Genomic DNA, 15,475 nt, shown 5'->3' with positions numbered 1-15,475 from the left:
AAAAAGAAGAGAAAAAAGAAGAGAAAAAAGAAGAGAAAAAAGAAAAGAAAAAGAAAAGAAAAGAAAAGAAAAAAGAAAAGAAAAAAGAAAAGAAAAAAGAAAAGAAAAAAGAAAAGAAAAAAGAAAAGAAAAAAGAAAAGAAAAAAGAAAAGAAAAAAGAAAAGAAAAAAGAAAGAAAAAAGAAAAGAAAAAGAAAAGAAACCCTTCCCAGAGATGATGGCAAGTACATGGAAGGACGTTAGCCAGGCACTTCATCACAAGATGGTGCCTGCACGGCTCGAGCACTGCATTTAGACTCCATACAAATCTGCTTGCTGGAGAACGTAAGCTCCAGATTACGTTAGATGCCGCTTTACTCCCCAAAAGACTGATGTGAAAACAGCACCTTCTCACGCAGTCAGCCTGCCCCACTGCATGCATCGCGAGCCAGCTCTGCTCATTTGAGTGATAAAAGCAAATATTTACTACAGGCAGTGCTGCAGAACAAACACACCTCCGAGAAGTGAAACAGATACTTTCCTGGCTCGCGCCACCAGGCACTACCCAAGTTCTCCTTTCAGGGCCATCTGTGCCACCTCATTGTCACCTGCCCCTCTGGCTCACCGGTGTGGCCCCTGTGGTAATGCCGAGGACAACATCTGGTCGGCAGGACCTGTTACCCCAGGTAATGATGCAGGTCAGTGATGCAGGACCCACGGGAGGCAGCCCCCCTCACTCGTCCATGGAGTGACCAGCAGCTCTGGCACACCAGGACTGAAATCAGCAGTTTTAGTAGGAACAGCCCCAATCCTGCAACAGCATTTTTAGCACCGCTTTTTAGATGACAACTGCATCTAATGGGGGAGGAAAAACTGCCCAGCAGGCACTACAGTTATGTGAAGGAGGAAGCACAGTCGCACAGCACAGCAAGGACACCTTGTTTTTCCAAGGGTTAATTTTCAAACATACCTTCAATAGGCAAGGACCATCGTCCCTTAAGCACAGAAGCAAAGCAGGCAGGATGACCCGCCTATGCAAAGCACCCCACCTCACCCATGGATTCAGCAAAAACCTTTCACTCTCCACAAGCAAACATCAGCTGTGCATAGCCTGACACAGCTTGTGCTGAGTGACACTGATCCACAGCAGCTTCCCCAAGAGCTTGCTCAGAGCATAAAAGCTGCTCCACTTTCCATTTGGACAGAGTCCCCAAGCAGCATGGCGACATGCAGCGATTGAGCCGTGGCTGGGCAGTTACCGTGTGGGGCTCTGGCCATTCCCTCCAGGACCCGCCACTGTCCCCCAGGCAGAAAACCTGACACAATAAGGCCAGGAGCTTTGGCACCTCCAAGGAAACAAAGTCACCTTTGAGCAGGGAGAAACTGCACCCCCAAATGATTTGCATGAGAGATACGGGAAGAGGGGGGAGTTACAGCCACCACCGAGTGCATGGTCTTGTCCCAGCTCTCTGCCGCTGTCACACAAGGGGAAGCGCAAGCAGGATGTCATTGGGTGGTGGGCATGCTCTCACACACCCCTGCTCACCAGGGACAGATTCCTTTGCAGCCCAGCATGTAGACTGGTTTTACTTGCTCAGCTGTCTCACTGCATGGGGAGCAGGGCTGGGATGCAACGGGAGCACCCCTGTGCCCAGCCAGCCGACACCCAGCGCTGGCTGCACCTGCAGCCCCCAGGTCCCCCCACACATCAGCACCGCAGGGCCGGTGTCACAGGGCCTGAACGCCTCCACACCAGTGCCCAGCACAGGAGCTGAACGCATGCCCCGGTGCACGGCTCGCTGCTCTGCCAGACCTGGAAATGGCATTTTCCTGACCTACTCACGATTACACACAGAGCCTGTGCTGCCCACAGACCAAGCAATGCCACTGGCATGTGGAGGCTCCTGTCCCATGCCATTACCTATGTGCCCACACCTCTTGATCCCAGAGCCCATGACAGACCTCTCTCTCCTTCACCTGCCTCCTCATGCAGATGCCACTGCCCAGAGGCTAACAAGCCAAAGCAGAGACAGCTCCATCAGGAGAAGAGCTCTGCCCTCTCCCAGCGGCAGGACGCATGAGTGCCCCAATAGGCCAAGCTGATCCGGGGAACGGACTCCAATACCAGCAGCTCCTGCTCCCACTCGCTGACAGTCACGCAAAGCTGCAGGGATCTGTGGGCCTCTCTCCCCTCTTCAGTGCAGCCTCTGTGGCCCTGCTCCCCATTCTGCCAAGCACAGCGATTTTTGTGGGGGGCCCCATGCAGCTCCCAGGTTCGTACGCTCAGCTTTCTCCCATCCCAGCTCAAGGGCGAGTCAAGAGATGCGCAGCAGAGACGGGCAGGCAGACACACACATGGGCAGGCACAAGAGCAGCCAGCTTTCGATAGACCCAGAAGAAGGGGTATTCACGCCAGCTGCCCTGGCACCTGGGGCTCGCCAGGGCTGCACTGGGTTCCTCCTGTGAGAGAGGATGGAGGATACAGTCACCAAAGGCAGGACAGTGGCACTCAATGCTCCCCCAACCTGCCTGTGTTAATGCTGCCAAACAAAGCCCCCGCACTCTCCATCAGACACCAACTGTACCTCCTTCCACTGTGTGAAGCAGCATTCACCAGGGCTGGCTGCACCACAGCAGGTTCTGAGCTATAGACATTTTGGGATCTGAGCTACTGCATCAATTAATATCATATTAATGAAGTGTTCTGAGAATACATGCAGTGGGAGCAAGACCCTCCCCCAACCCTGCTCACTTCTGCCTGCAAACAAACAGCTCCCCATAACACTCCTGCTAGCAAAAATCCATGCTAGATTGCATCACAATCTCCTGCCACGCAGCTCTCCCCGGTGCCAGCCGGTGCATACACCATCTCAGCCACAGACAGTGCCCCGGGCTCAAAAACACCCCACAGTGACCCACATTGTCACAACATCGTCATCACAGTCATCCAGCCTGACCCTGACGGGGTGAGCATGAGTACCGGCTGTGGAAGCAGGAGCTGGGACACCAATGGCAGCCAGATGAAGGCTATGGTCCGTGCAAGGGGCAGATCCCGGCCAGCACCGCTGGCAGGCTCAACTGCTGGCTGGGGTTAGGAGGGAGCCATATGCTGAGCCCAGCTCACTCCAATCTAGGCCAGCGCATTGCAAAAACGCTGATGGGTCCAACGAAGGGCAAGGAAGGGGACAAGGATTCATACTGTCCCCTTCATGTGTCCACCAGAGCATGAACATAAACAGGGCAGGGCAGCATGGCAGCCCCAGGGCAGCTTAGCCAAGGGCAAAGCATGACTGGAGAGAGGTCCAGCTGTGCACAGCTCCACCTTGCACTGGGACCATATCAGCTCTGGCAAGCCGAGAAGGAACAGCCCAGCCAGCGTTCAGCAGGAGATGACCATGGACCACAACACCATGAGCCTTCCAGGTTGCTCTGCCTATACACACCGGGCTGCTGCAGCCAGCAGCACCGTGCTGGGGTGGGACTGAGCTCCAAAGCTCTTGCAGCAGCACAGAAGTGGCCAGGTGGGCTTACAGCGACAGTGAAGTTGCCACCAAAACACAGCATGGGCAGCTGCGTTTTCTCTATGTCCTGTAGTACTTCCAACAGTCACCCTAACGTCAGCTGCATTCCTTACAAATGGATCACACACCAGACCAAGGTGACCAGCAGGTATTTACTCATGCCATACTACCAGAAAGCATTTTTTGGTTCCCTGAAGAAGAGCCCCAGTGAATTTGCAGAGGTAATGGCCCCTGCGTCATGTAGGCACGCGTATACCCAGAACCAGATCAGACCTCAAAGGAGGTTTCCCTTGTTCTGGCCAGTTCACTCTGCAGGACCTTCATCTGTCAGGACTTGCAGTCTATCTCCTAAAAGGCAACACTGCTGAGAATTCAGGCTGGAATTTTCCCACCCCAAAGTTCACCACCAATGCTGGGTTTGTATCCTTGTCAAAAATTGCACCTTCCCATAGCAAGCAGCAGACCCAGCCTTATGACCACACCTTAGGCCTTAACACAGCACAGCCCTCCCACTTTGAGACCTTTGCCACATCCCTCTCCTCATTGGCAAAGCAGAGACCCAAAGCTTTGTCAGGTGCCACAGCATCCCATGTTCAGCAGGAGCTCCTGCCAGCAGAAACACTGCCCAGATCAATAGTGCACCTAATTAGAACACTTAATTGCTTCTCTCATACACAGGGGTACCGCTTCCCCAATAGGAACATTAAGGAGGAAAAACCCGCCAGACCCCTCCCAGGACTGCAGCCTTCATACGTGGCCACTTGGGTGGCGGTCCCGGCTGGATGCGAAGGGCTGGGGGGGGGGGGGGGGGGGGGGGGTCCATCCCCAGTTCCACCCCGCAGCCTGCCAGGGTCCGCACCTGCCTGCCCCTGGCCCAGCCAGGATGGCTTTCTGCTGGCACTCACCCCAGCAAGTACGATTAGCTGATTACAAAGGGGAATGTGTCATTTAAAACGCACAATCAGATTTCCCGGCCCTTCTGCCCATAACAAAATGTCTCGTGAAATGGCTCATTCTGTTCTCCCATAGAAAACGTGTTTCCCTTCAAAAGCCTGATACGAGGAGAGGGGGGGGAAAAAAAGAAAAGGCAAAGCTAAAAATAGCTTCTGAAAGATACCACGACAGCAACAGATTCACAGGAAAATGAGGTGGGAAGGGGGCTGTGAATGTGTTAAGATCCTGTTTAATCTCTCCCCAGCCACCTAAAAAATCCACCGAAGGCAGAAACGATACCTCAACATTCCTTTGTGCGAGAGATGACTCCACCCTGTGTTTTCCTCTCCATCTGATACTTGGGGAAGGATACCAGCACACATCCCCACTCTGCTGCCAGGCAGCAAGCGGGGCCCCGGCAGTGGGTTAGTAGGAGCAGAGGGAGGAAGGAGCTGGCGGGTGGAACCTGGCAGCAGGGCTGGGCTGTGAATCCTCATTCAGCATCGCCTCAAATGCAGGATGCATTTTACACTAGTGCAGCACCTGGTCCTGGTTTCCACCTCATCGCCAATACCTTGCAAAGGAGCATCAGTCTTTGGGACTGAGAAGGTGTCAGGGACAGCAAAGCCCAGTGAGATGGCAGCAGGGTCCAGTTATACCTGGCGTGGCAGAGGGCTGGTTTCTGAAAGGGGGGTGGAGCAGATATTAAACTGCTACCACATTTCATCTCCACAAAGAGGCCAAGTGCCCCAGTAAAACTGCTGACCTGCTGGCAACTGCAGATCTGCAGCTTCAGCCTCATTTGTCTCGTGTTTTGAGCACAATAGGGTCAGCCCAGTCTCCTCTGCGCTGTGATCCCTCCGGACCCGGGGTGCTGCTGCTTACCCAGACCCGGCTGCTCCCAGACACAGCAGCTCCTGCATGGGGCAAACCCAGCCTAGGGCACTGCTAAGCCCCCCCAAGGGAGCTAGTATTGCCCTCCAGAGGGCAAAAGACAGACCATCAGCAGAAGATGGAAAGAAATTCCTCTTCCAGAGCATTATCATCCAGACTTGAAGGCTCTGTCTGCTGCTCCCACACTCCCAGACAGCAAACCTGGGAGTGTGCATGAGCATGCACATGGGCATGCACACACTATAGGCAGCACACTGCTTAATTCTCTGCTTCAGTTCAGAGCACCCTCAGCTGTGTACTGGGACAAGCAGACATGAAGTATTCGTACCAAATCACCCACCTAAGGCTCTGGGATGAGTGCCCCTTTCCACACAGTCCTACAGCTCCCTGTCTAGCACAAGGAGAGCAAACCTTGGCTCCTGTCCCAGTTGTACAAAAGCTCAGCCCAACAGCTCTTGGTACAGATGCCTCCATGCACTCCCAAACAGTTCACCTCTGTGGAGAAAGGCAGGGCAGAGGGAGCAACTATCATCCAAGACAAGGGACATCCATGGGGCCTGGGCCCAACATCTCGCTCTGTACCAGGGGCACGCTGTGGAGACAGGCAAGCTGCTGCAGAAAGCAGCCACTACTTCCACGGCGGAAGACGGTTGTTGCCCAGATCTCCTCCTCTTCCCTTTAAGGCATACTTAGGTCCTGGACAACCCACAAGCTTCCACCCAAGGGCTGGGAGGAGAGGAAAGATGGATCTGCAGCCACAAGGAAACACTGCAATGTCCCCATCAAAGACGATCTCCTCCCATCATGCTTCCCATCTCCTGTAATCCAGACAAGGTGATTTGCATGAGAAAGACTGGTCTACTTGGCAAGCTGCCTCCCTGGCAGTAGTGATGCTCAACTTTATACACCCAAATGGCACAGGGCAGGTGCTGGAAAGGAGCTCCCAAAGGAGACTGTCCTCCAGCTCCCACAAATACGTACAACTCCTTCCAGGCTCAAGTGACAGCACGAGCCAACAGTGAGCATGAGTCTAGGCTCAAACCCCAACGTCCCCACGCAGAAGGAGACAGCCAGGAGACAGTCAACCCCTCCACCCAGCACCATGGAACCTCACAGGTCTCCCTGGTGCAATCGCCCCAGCTGTGACAAATCCAAACCTGCTGACTCAGAGCCACCCGACTGCTCTAATGAGAACAACGAGCCACGCAGCCATCACTGTCACAGCCTCAGCACAAGCACATTTTTAGATGCCATATGAGAGTCATTTATTTCTAGCTGCACAAGTCTTCCTGCACAGGAGCTTCCAGCAATCCGGGACTCAGGAACCTCCACCGTTTCACGTTTCTTCTTTTGCATGTATGCTTAAAACAGAGCTTCAGACTCGGCTCAGACCTCCAAGTGACAGGCACCGCATGAAAGTCTACTATATAGCTAAACACAGGCCTTACAGACGCCCACGCTGATCTGCCGCAAAGCTTAAGCCCATACTCAGCCCATTTCCTTGCATACGCTTGCTTCCCCATCGGTATCCCAGCTGTCACTCAGGCGCCGTAGCACTGTGCCCAAGGCGGCAGGGAAATATCCCCTGTCCATAGCCAAATAAAATTAAGGCAAAGGACACCCAAGTGATGTCTGCAAGACTGGGCAGGAAACTCGGAGCAAGCCTGGGAACAGCCAAGCCCACTCCCTGCCCTTTAACCGACAGGTCATTCTCTGTGACTTCCTAATTTAGAAATCCTAATTAGCTATGGGAAAGATTTCTTCTTTCAGGGACAAAATTAATCAGGCACCTGACTGGTCTGTCTGTCTCTGAAAAACTACTCTAGTAATGCAGAAGTCAGCAGGAGCACTAGAGCAGGGAGGAACACAGGCAACACAGAGCGACTCTAGAGTTATACATGGGACGAGGGCTCAGCACTGCCAGCAGAAAGCGTGAAAGGTTATTCTGCAAATCAATGAGAGCTCCAGCTCCTCACCAGGACCAAGGTCATCACCCAGAGCTTAACAGGGAGCTCAACTGCCTGGGGGAAGAAAATTGATTTTTAAGATTTTCCCCATTCTACAGTGCAGTGACTTCTTCAGCTGACCCAGCCACCCCTCCTGGCCACCCATAAACCACACGCCAGAATACACTTAGCCTGGAACATTGTTATGGTGGTCCATGGTGGCAGCCCAAAAAAGGGGGCCCAGCAAGCTTCCGTGCCTGCACTGGACAGGAAAGGTACCAAAGCCTTCACGCTCCACATGCCAGGAACACAGGCCCTCTTCTATGCTTACGCTTTTTGACCAGTAATACAATATTGGACTTCAAAAACCTTTTTTAGAAGCTTCCTCCAAAACAAAACATCTCCCCTGAGCATTTTAGAAAATGCTGATTTCTCAAAAATTGGTAAAAATACTGGACAGTTCTAGCTACAACATCAACAAGCAACCAAAACAGCAGGGGAAGAACACATCACCTGCAGCTGAAGCCAGCCTACCGTCAGCACAAACACACAGGCTCTGCAGCTAACCCAGAGCTGCATCATACCCTCCCAGACACCCTGTACCCCTGCAGCCTAACCCAGGGCTCTGCTATTTACGGTGATGTCTGGTTTAATGACTGCATTACCATCTGAAGTTGCGGCTAAAGCAATCAACAGAGCACAAGGGTGGCGCAAAGAGGAAAGGAGACACGAATACTCGAATACTCGAATACTCAGCTCCTAGCTGGGGCTGCAGGCAGGGAGGAGGCTCGCACCCCCCAAGGGACGGGTACATCACGGTCCTTTGACACCAAACATGGAGGTTACCCCTGCGTAAGGAGGGAACGCTCTGGGAGAAAGAGGGTGGTTGCGGACCTGCCATATGCTACAACAGCCGGGGTCTGCCACAGCTTCCAGAACATGCCCTGCCTCTCTGCACACAGCAGAGACCGGGGTCCTCATCGAGACCCCAGCTCTGAGCACCCTGGGAAGACCCCAGCCCTGAGCGCCCTGGGAAGGCGTCCACAGACAGGCTCCATGCCTACCAAACCAGACTCTAAAAAAATATAATTAAAGAGTAATTTCCTTCTTGCAAAGATCATCGCCCAAACCCAGCCCTCCCTCAGCTCCAAACTTGCTTGATGGCAACAAGGGCATGCAACTGAAGGCCACCAGAACAGCTCTCCAGCCTGCGCAGCCATGGTCAAAGGGATCTCACACATGCAGAGTCCTCCAGTGGGCCGCAAAGGACACAGAGATCTGCAAGGCAGCCCCAAGAAACAGACCTTGGTACCAATGTGCTTCCCACATCTCAAGTTGTTTGGAAGCAAAAATCAGTTAGGACAAGTCTAGCATGAGAAAGCTGGAGGCAAAGTGACAGTTAAGTGCAGGAAGGAGACTGATGCATCGGCTGGTCTCTCTGGGGAAGCTGGAGAAGCCACACCTCATCCACAGCAGTGGAGAGGGGGCTGATCAGGAGTCACCTCACACCATCTACAGCTGAATCAAACACAGCTTTTCCATCGCCTGCTCCTGCAACACATTGTGAATACTCAACCACGCATACCCAGACCATTGTTTGTCCACAGAAGGGTCCCCACCATAACATGCTGAAGGCTGGGCATGCCAGAGGGAAACAATACCACCGCAGAAACAGCAAGAGAAATAGTGTTTTATACAGAAACCACTGATAGAGAAAAGGGCCACGCAGGTCCTCTAGTACAATCTCCCGGGTAACCAGCCTATGGAGAAAATGCTGAGCTCAAGGATACCTCCAGAGCCCACCTCCTGCCATATGACGATACTCCAAAAATAACCACAGAAATATGCGAGGACCCATTCCAAGTTGTTCCTGGCTCTCTCCACATTCTCCCTCTAATGTAAATCGTCTCCCTGAAATCACAGCCCGGCAGTTAAATGCTATTACGGCAACCCCGCAGCTCGGGGCTACGGATCCCTGGGGCTGGCTCATCCCAGCGCAAGGACCAGACCCGCGCTGCTGCTTCCCCGCACTCCGCTTTGCTTCTTCGCGGATGGGAAGCGCAGGTTCCGTGTGTCCCCCACTTCCCCGTGCCCGGCTGGACCCCCGTGGGGAGCCGCGCCCCGACCTCAGCATCCCGCCCCGCACGGCGGGCAGGGAGGCAGGACACGATGCGGGATGCGCTGCCCGCACGCCCTCCCCCCTCCTTCCCTCCCTCCCACCGTTGCCGAGAAGGGCAGGCCCGCCTTGGAAAAGCTTTCCTGCCTGCAGCCCTGCCTGCCTCTCCCTTACAGGCAGCGCACCTGGGGCTGCCGGCGCTGCTCGACACCCCCCCCCCCCGCCGCCCAAAAAAATATCCCGCGGCTCGCCCGGGCTCTCACCTCGGCTCAGCCCGCTCCGCCGCCGCCTCCCGGGCGCGGCCCCACGCCGCAGCGGCAGCTGCCCGCCCTGCCTGCCTGCTGCCTGCCTGCCCGCCGTGCGGCGGGAGCGCGGGGCGGGGCGGGGCGCGGCGCTGCGGAGGGGGAGCGGCCGCTCCCCCTCCGCAGCGCCGCGCCCCGCCCCGCGCTGCGTGGGAACCGCCCACGGCTCTTTCCACGCGTGACACACCCCCAGAGACCCCCCCCCCATCCCTGCAGAGCCTCCTCCTGCCACCTCCCCGTTGAGAATGGCAGCCCCGGACTGAGGTTTGCTTCCTCAAGGAAGGAGCTTTCCTTCCGTGGGACATGTCGGCAGGTTTTGCAGCTCCTAAGTGGTGGCTGACCCTTCCTGGAGCGGCCGGGGCTGCCCACCCACTGCCCACGGCCCCAGAGAAGTGCGGGTGGTGTTTGGGTGGGACACCCCTAAGCCGGTCCCAGGAGATGTCCACATCATCAAGTGATCTGACTTGGGTACTTTGGGTGTGTCAGGCCAAGCAGCCCCCTCCAGGAGATGCAGATGAAAAGGGGAGCGGTTGCTCCACCACACACGCGTGCACCCACAGCATGGATGCACTGGGTGCAGGGATGCACTGGATGTACAGTATGGATACTCTGGGTGCAGGGATGCACTGGACACACAGCATGGATGCACTGGGTGCAGGGATGCACAGTGTGCATGGATGCACAGCATGGATGCACTGGGTGCAGTGATGCCCTGGATGAAAAGCATGGATGCCCTGGGTGCATGGATGCACTGGATGCACAGCATGGATGCACCGGGTGCAGGGATGCACTGGATGCACAGCATGGCTGCAATGGCCACTATGGCAATAGGTGAAACCTTTAGGGAAGTCAGACTGGTGCTCATAAACAGGAGGAATGAGACTAGAGGTGCGCTGCACACTCAGTCTTCTTTGCCTCGCAGATGCTGAGGAGCAAAGGACAAAGGGGTTGTGTCATGCACAGGTTCACGCCGGGTCTTGTTTCCTTGTTCCCAGAGCCTGTGGCTAGTCCTGACTTGGTACCCAACGCCCACTAGCACTTGCTGCATCATGTAGTGCTCCAAGCAGCATGTTGTGCCCCCGGACTTCCCTGCGGGGCCTTCGCTTTGCTCTTTTATCTCGTAGTGCGTCTGCCATCAGTTACTGTGTTGGTGCTCTGAAGTTAGAAGGGTGCAGCTCTGTGCAGGACCCCAGCAAAGGCAAGTCTCCAGCAGCGAGGGGAGGCTTGGGGACTCTTCCCAGCAGGGAAGGTCTGACCTGGCTGCCTCTGCTTGTCCTCTGCAAGCCAGGGCTGGCCCGGGGCAGCTCGTCACGGTGTGTCAGCACACGGTCGGCTGTCTGGCAGCAGTGGGTGCCAGGGCTCTGTGCCGGCTGCCTCTGGGTGCTGCTCCTCAGCTTCCTCCCCACCAGCCTTTGGGAAACCTGCCCTTCACACTCACACAGGGAGCCTGACCCCTACACTACCATGACAGGGACGACGTGCTGGAACGAGGCGGGTGGTTTTTTTACTGCTTTATAAAGTGCCTCCTTTATTAGCCACACTGAGGCTTTTTTCCTGACAAACCACATACCAGCAGAGAGTACCAGGAACAAAATGAGGCTGCATGGTCCAGTGGTTCGAGCCAAGGCAGCGATGCCAGCAGGATTGTGGGCTCTAATCCCCTGCTGAGCTGTTGACTCACTGTACAAACTCAGGCAGGTCCTGCCTCTTTGTGCCTCGGAGAAGCCCAGCTGGAAAGTTGGGTAAATAGCAGGAACCTCTTGGAAAAAAAAACCCCACAGCATAGGAGCCAAGCTTGAGAGAGGGCATTCACTTACAAATAAAAGACATTTCAACTAGGCTGCTGAGATTCCCCATCCAGGCATGGTTTTCACCTCCAGTCCTCCACCGCTGTGCTTCATTAAGGGGTGATGACAAGTAGGTGCTTTACCTCGCTGCTGGGGTGGCTGCACTGCAAGTGACATCATTTGCGTGTCATGCTGCACTGAATTTGTAGGGAATTTGTACAGGAGAGAAGTTGCACCATATTGCTGCAAAAAATAATTGCAGTTGTAGCTCTGTGCAGTGTCTTGAGGACTGTTACTCTCTGGTTTCATCTTTCGGGTCATTCAAAGGAAAAATAGTGATTTCTGCTCAACAGGTCGGGTTCTGTTATACTCTAAAAGAAAATCTAGGAAATTTAAATGTTAAATTCACTTTTAAGTGAATTTGGGTCAAATAAATCAGTGGGTGACCACATTGGCAGAGTTATGAGCACAGATATCCTTGGTATGGTTCCCCAGTACCCACCGCAGGGAGCGTTCCCCTTGCAAAGCCAAGGAACCAGAAGAAGAACGTGTAGAACAAATTCCTCCAGTGAATCCTTCACTCCCCTTCTTGCACCAGTGCAAACAGCCCAGCCTGAACGGTCTTCCAGTTACCACCAAGCTAAAACCTGCAACTCTTCAACAGTCCTGAAGACATAGAAATGCCATCTATGCACGTACCTGGCCATGTAGCCCTTTGCCTGCTGAAATGAGGAAACAAGCTTAATTTGTGAAATAATCACCTGTGAGTTATTATTGATTACCCCACCATGTGCTGGACCCTCTTCTGGTTATTCAATAACAGACAAATGAGCTTTCCTGCATCCCTGGCAGATTGCTGCTGCAGTGATGGGAATGATGGAGATACTTGCTCTGGCCACACATTGCAGACGGGGTGGCAGGTAGGGGACAGTAAGACTTTTTTTCCCCCCAGAAAACACTGAGGAAGTATAAACTTTAGAAGGTTTTCGGGAGCTTAACTGAAAATTTAAAGAAATTTAAAGGAGCTGACATTTGTTCAGTTATTTTTTCAGATAAATCAAATGCATTGTCAGAAAAGTTAGTTGTTTTAAACACCAAAACCAGCCATTACGCGGCTAGGTGGAACTGCCTCTTTGCCTGCCCATTGGACACTGGAGACCTTTGTTGCCCAGTGGTGCACAAGGGAAACCTTTGAGCCTCCTGCAACAGCGATGTGAATGGAGGAGCCTACAAGCCCTGCTCGCTGCTGGCCACCAACTCCATGGGAAACCCTCTCCTGGGAGTCAGGTCATTTTTACAACCCAAGTGAGGATCTCCTGGCCAGATTCCCATTGTCTGGCAGAATCAAATTGAAACAACAACATAAGAAAACACAAATGCCCATACAAATAAATGAGGACTGGCATAAATTGCAAGGGCTTGCAGATGTTTCATGGTTCAATGTTAGGAGAGGTTTGGTCACCAGGCTCTTGCCAGATCTCCTTGAGAGCCTCCAAGCTCTTTTATTCCAGCAAACTTTCCCCTTACAATTTCACTCTGCAGCAACTCTGGCCTGGCTTTATGGGAGAGAAAGCAAAGAGGATCAGTGCATCCTCCAGGAGTGACGCTTCAGTGTATTTCTACATGGCAACCTGCTCTTCCTTGGAGAAGAGAGAGGGGTGCAGCTAGGGGTCCAGCTTCAGAGGTGCAGCTATGAAGAGGAAACCTCCTCCAAGGAAGAGCACCTTGGAGCTCTTGGAGCTCCACCTTCCAAGCACAGAGCAAACTGTTAATTAGCCCTTGCACACCGTCAGTTATTAATAATCATTGCAAAGTATTCTTCATCAGACTTACAAACACAAGGATGCAGCAAACATTGAGGTGTGGTTGTGTTCTTCCTCACTTCCGACACAAGGGGAACATGCACGTGTACAAACACACACACACAGACATGCATGCTGGTGCACCACGAGCTCTGCCTTTTCTGGCAGGAGGCACTGGCAGGCACAGGGGTCAAGCCCTGCCTGTGAGTCAGCTCTCAGGCTACAGGGTTCAGCAGCGGAGCTGCGTGCACCCAAAAGCTTTATTCCATAAAGCCCAACAGCACGGAAAAAGGGGTGTGCATGTCTGTGTGGTTTTGGGAGGAGGTTATTTTGGGAATTCCCGCCTGAGCTGCTGCTAGCGCTGATGCTCTGCGATAACAACCTTTCATGCCTACTGCTTGTTTATGCAGGGCATGAAAAGGCCCTTTGTGCAGCTCGGGGAGCTGGCTGCCAGCTGGGATTAGTGAGATGCTCCCTGTGTGCTCCTCGGCTCCATCCCCTCAGCAAAGTTGTGCCCACAGGGAGGCATGGGGGTGCCCGTGGGCTGAGGAGGGCTCACAGAAATAGCCACCCCGCAGGAGAGGGAGCACAGCACTTTCTGCCCTTCATGCATTTTGGATGATGGGAACACAGTGGTGAGCTTGGGCTGCTTCACCTCCAGGAGCTCCAGGCAAATGTTTCCATCCAAAGAAAACATTTCCAGCTCTTGGTGCCATCTTCCTCCAGGCTGTTTGAATGGGATTCAAAGTGCAAAGTCCCCAGGACTGAGGTGTCATCAGAGACATCAGATCAAGCCCTTATTATCCCTGCATGTCTGGAGCCCTGAAGTCTTGGGGGACAAACAGGCCTCCCACTGCCTTCATCCTCTGCTTCCCAAGGAACAGGACCTAGTACCCAAACGCTGTCAATGCCTGCTGACCTTCAGAGAGTTGGGCATAACTTCTGATAGTTATGCACCTGCTGGAGAACTAGGAATAAAAGCGGCAGGAAATGCATTTTTTTAATTTAACTCAAGAGATTAATGACCTGTGTAACAGTCATGACACATCCCACTTTGACACCTTGCAGGGGTGGGAGGATTGCAGTGGAAAGAATTGCAGCACCCCCCCCCCCCCCCCCGGGAGACAGGAAGGGAGGAATATTTGCCCACTTTACTGGCAGGGAACCTGAGACCGGAGTGGGATGTGGCTTGCCTGATGCCACCCAACAGAGCTGTAATGAGGTGCAAAGTAACCACAGAAAGCACTTGTGCTACAGCCATCTCAGCAGACCTGTGGGGCAGACGGGGTCCCCAGCGAGTCAGCAATGGGGTTAGGAGCCACCAGCAAAGAGAGTGACAATACTGGCAACGGATTACTCCAGTCCCATGAGCTGCGAGGGGAAGGAGGAAGGGCCGGGCAGGTCCTGCTCCCAGCAGCACCCCCAGCCCTCTGTGCACGTCCTGCCCCACACAGGCGAGAGCCCTGTGGGAGCAGCTCCTTCCTTAGCTGGGCTTTCTGCACGGACCAGCTGGATGCAATCCTGGGCTGCAAGTCCCTGGAGAGCATCGGTCCCATCCTGTTTAGGAATGTAGCGAGGCCAAGGCTCTGCCCCAGACTGCACAACAGGCAGAGCAATGGGATACCCTGTGTCTTTCCATCCTGATGCTGCCAGGAAAGTACAGTTCTCCTGAGGGGAGCCCCTGGCACGGGTCTGACATGCTCTGATTAAAGGGAAGGCTCTGACAGCTTAATTAACTGCCAGCTTGAAGATGGCAGGGACTGAACAAAGTTGAGTCTGACACCAGCCTGCCCCACTGAGAACAGCTGAGACCCCCAGCAGAAACCCGTGGCACCAGAGAGACAGAAAGCAGGGAAAGATGAAGAACAGGGTGCAAAGCTGGGAGTGGATGCGGTCACGTTTGCTCCTTTAACCCATTCTGCCAACCACTCTGCTAATATCACCACTCTGAGGCAGGAAAGATTAGGCTGATGTCACAGCACCCCCCAACAAAGCGTCTCGTCCTCTCACATGGCTCCTGTATCCCTCAGCTGCCCTCACTATAGAATGATGCTCCTTAACACTGACTGTCCTAAATCGCTCTGCTTTGGGGAGCCGCAGAGGAGGGTGCAATATTAATTCCAGTGTTGCAGCAGGAGTTCTGATCTGGGGGACTGCACCGGCAAAAACTGGTATTTCTGCCCAAGAACCTGACTT

The 15,475-nt window shown here is 53.8% G+C and overlaps 1 protein-coding gene across 13 annotated transcripts in view; it reads right to left on the bottom strand.

Moving 5' to 3' along the window:
- Window positions 1-9,775, bottom strand: part of EPB41L1 (erythrocyte membrane protein band 4.1 like 1) — a 73,852-nt gene extending 64,077 nt beyond the window's left edge. For all 13 annotated transcript variants that reach the window (XM_052790918.1, XM_052790957.1, XM_052790975.1 and 10 more), the window contains exon 1: window positions 9,652-9,775. The gene's annotated coding sequence lies outside the window, so the exon portion shown is untranslated. The remainder of the gene's footprint in view (window positions 1-9,651) is intronic.
- Between the last annotated feature and the right edge of the window lie 5,700 nt (window positions 9,776-15,475).

This window comes from Harpia harpyja, chromosome 1 (genome assembly GCF_026419915.1).
Source record: "Harpia harpyja isolate bHarHar1 chromosome 1, bHarHar1 primary haplotype, whole genome shotgun sequence".
NCBI lineage: Eukaryota > Metazoa > Chordata > Aves > Accipitriformes > Accipitridae > Harpia > Harpia harpyja.
The sequence above is the reverse complement of the archived record's forward strand: the minus strand, read 5'-3'. Positions and strand labels throughout refer to the sequence as shown.